The sequence below is a fragment of the Oncorhynchus tshawytscha genome, unplaced genomic scaffold, assembly GCF_018296145.1.
Source record: "Oncorhynchus tshawytscha isolate Ot180627B unplaced genomic scaffold, Otsh_v2.0 Un_contig_4353_pilon_pilon, whole genome shotgun sequence".
Lineage (NCBI taxonomy): Eukaryota > Metazoa > Chordata > Actinopteri > Salmoniformes > Salmonidae > Oncorhynchus > Oncorhynchus tshawytscha.
In genome coordinates this window covers 20,001-22,500 of record NW_024608077.1, presented here as the reverse complement: position 1 = coordinate 22,500, position 2,500 = coordinate 20,001, and the positions used below count along the sequence as shown (strand labels likewise).

The 2,500-nt window shown below is 32.8% G+C and overlaps 1 long non-coding RNA gene across 1 annotated transcript in view; it reads right to left on the bottom strand.

Moving 5' to 3' along the window:
• The window catches only part of LOC121843257, an 8,568-nt gene extending 8,343 nt beyond the window's left edge, over nucleotides 1–225 (bottom strand). The window contains exon 1 of the long non-coding RNA XR_006081484.1: nucleotides 1–225. This exon is cut by the window's left edge and continues 126 nt beyond it. This is a non-coding gene — a long non-coding RNA (uncharacterized LOC121843257).
• Nucleotides 226–2,500: the final 2,275 nt, after the last annotated feature.

Below are 2,500 nucleotides of genomic sequence, written 5' to 3'. Positions count from 1 at the left end.
GTCAACTCGTCTAGAGAGACCAGCCAACAGCCGCGACATGTGACTCGAGTTGTGCTTAGTCAGAAGTTACGACGTTCCAAATGGTACCCTATTGCTAGTACGCTCACTTTAACCAGATCCTTATGGTTAAACATAGTGCACTATAAAACGAAAAGGGTGTAATTTGGAATGTAAGGTCGCATACCAATTATATTACAACTTCTCCGCGGCTGAGCTACGTCCCTAGGCTATGCAACGTAAACACGTTTTTTTTCCACACAGCAGGTTTTTTGAAAAGTTGTCACAACTTTTCCTTGGTGGTTTATGAGTTTGAGCTATAATAATAATATATATATATATAATAATAATACAAATGTATTTATTTTATTTAACCTTTATTTGATCAGGGAGTCATACTGAGACCAATGTCTCTTTTACAGATGAGCCTTGAATTAGATCAATTACAGAAAACCAATATCAATACCATATACAAGCAGAAAGAAAACCAATATCAATACCATATACAAGCAGAAAGAAAACCAATATCAATACCATATACAAGCAGAAAGAAAACCAATATCAATACCATATACAAGCAGAAAGAAAACCAATATCAATACCATAGAAAAGCAGAAAGAAAACCAATATCAATACCATATACAAGCAGAAAGAAAACCAATATCAATACCATATACAAGCAGAAAGAAAACCAATATCAATACCATATACAAGCAGAAAGAAAACCAATATCAATACCATATACAAGCAGAAAGAAAACCAATATCAATACCATATACAAGCAGAAAGAAAACCAATATCAATACCATATAAACCAATATCAAGCAGAAAGAAAACCAATATCAATACCATATACAAGCAGAAAGAAAACCAATATCAATACCATATACAAGCAGAAAGAAAACCAATATCAATACCATATACAAGCAGAAAGAAAACCAATATCAATACCATATACAAGCAGAAAGAAAACCAATATCAATACCATATACAAGCAGAAAGAAAACCAATATCAATACCATATACAAGCAGAAAGAAAACCAATATCAATACCATATACAAGCAGAAAAGAAAACCAATATCAATACCATATACAAGCAGAAAGAAAACCAATATCAATACCATATACAAGCAGAAAGAAAACCAATATCAATACCATATACAAGCAGAAAGAAAACCAATATCAATACCATATACAAGCAGAAAGAAAACCAATATCAATACCATATACAAGCAGAAAGAAAACCAATATCAATACCATATACAAAAGAAAACCAATATCAATACCATATACAAGAAAAGAAAACCAATATCAATACCATATACAAGCAGAAAGAAAACCAATATCAATACCACACACAAGCAGAAAGAAAACCAATATCAATACCATATACAAGCAGAAAGAAAACCAATATCAATACCATATACAAGCAGAAAGAAAACCAATATCAATACCATATACAAGCAGAAAGAAAACCACATTCACAAAACAAAGACATTCATCCATAATGTCCTCAATCAGCTTTCTGAACCTAGAGACTCCAGAACAAACAATCAGTTATACGGTCCTCAATCAGCTTTGTGAATGACCCCTTAGCAGCATCAAAACATCACATTTAACAACATTTTGAAGACTGTTCCACAAATAAGGTGCAAGAAGACTAAAAGCTGATGTACCGAACTCAGTAGAGACCAAAGGAGTTTCCAGAGTTAACCATCCCTGAGACCGGGTGTGGTCAACAGGTTAGCTACGGTGAGACTTTTTGTAAAAGGGCTTTATAAATGAAAACACACCAACTTACCATATACCTAACATAACATATACCTAACATAACCTAACCTAACATAACATATACCTAACCTAACATACACCTAACATAACCTAACCTAACATAACAACCTAACATAACATATACCTAACATAACATATACCTAACATAACCTAACCTAACATATACCTAACATAACCTAACCTAACATAACATATACCTAACATAACATATACCTAAAATAACATATACCTAACATAACCTAACCTAACATATACCTAACATAACAACATAACCTAACCTAACATAACATATACCTAACATAACATATACCTAAAATAACATATACCTAACATAACCTAACCTAACATAACTTTTTTTTTAAATGTATTTTTAACCTTTATTTAACAAGGCAGTTAAGAACAAATACCTAACATAATGGCCCTGTTCAGGGGCAGATGACAGATTTTTACCTTGTCAGCTCTGGGATTCATCTAGCAACCATTTAACATTACTACCTAACCTCTAACCACTAGGCTACCTGCCTAACCTAACCTAACCACTAGGCTACCTGCAGCCCTAACATAACCACTATACCTAAAATAACATATACCTAACTAACCCCTAACCTAACCACTAGGCTACCTAACATAACATATACCTAACATAACCTAACAACTTTCCATTCTAGCTTTTTTAAATGTATTTTTAACCTTTATTTAACCACTAGGCTA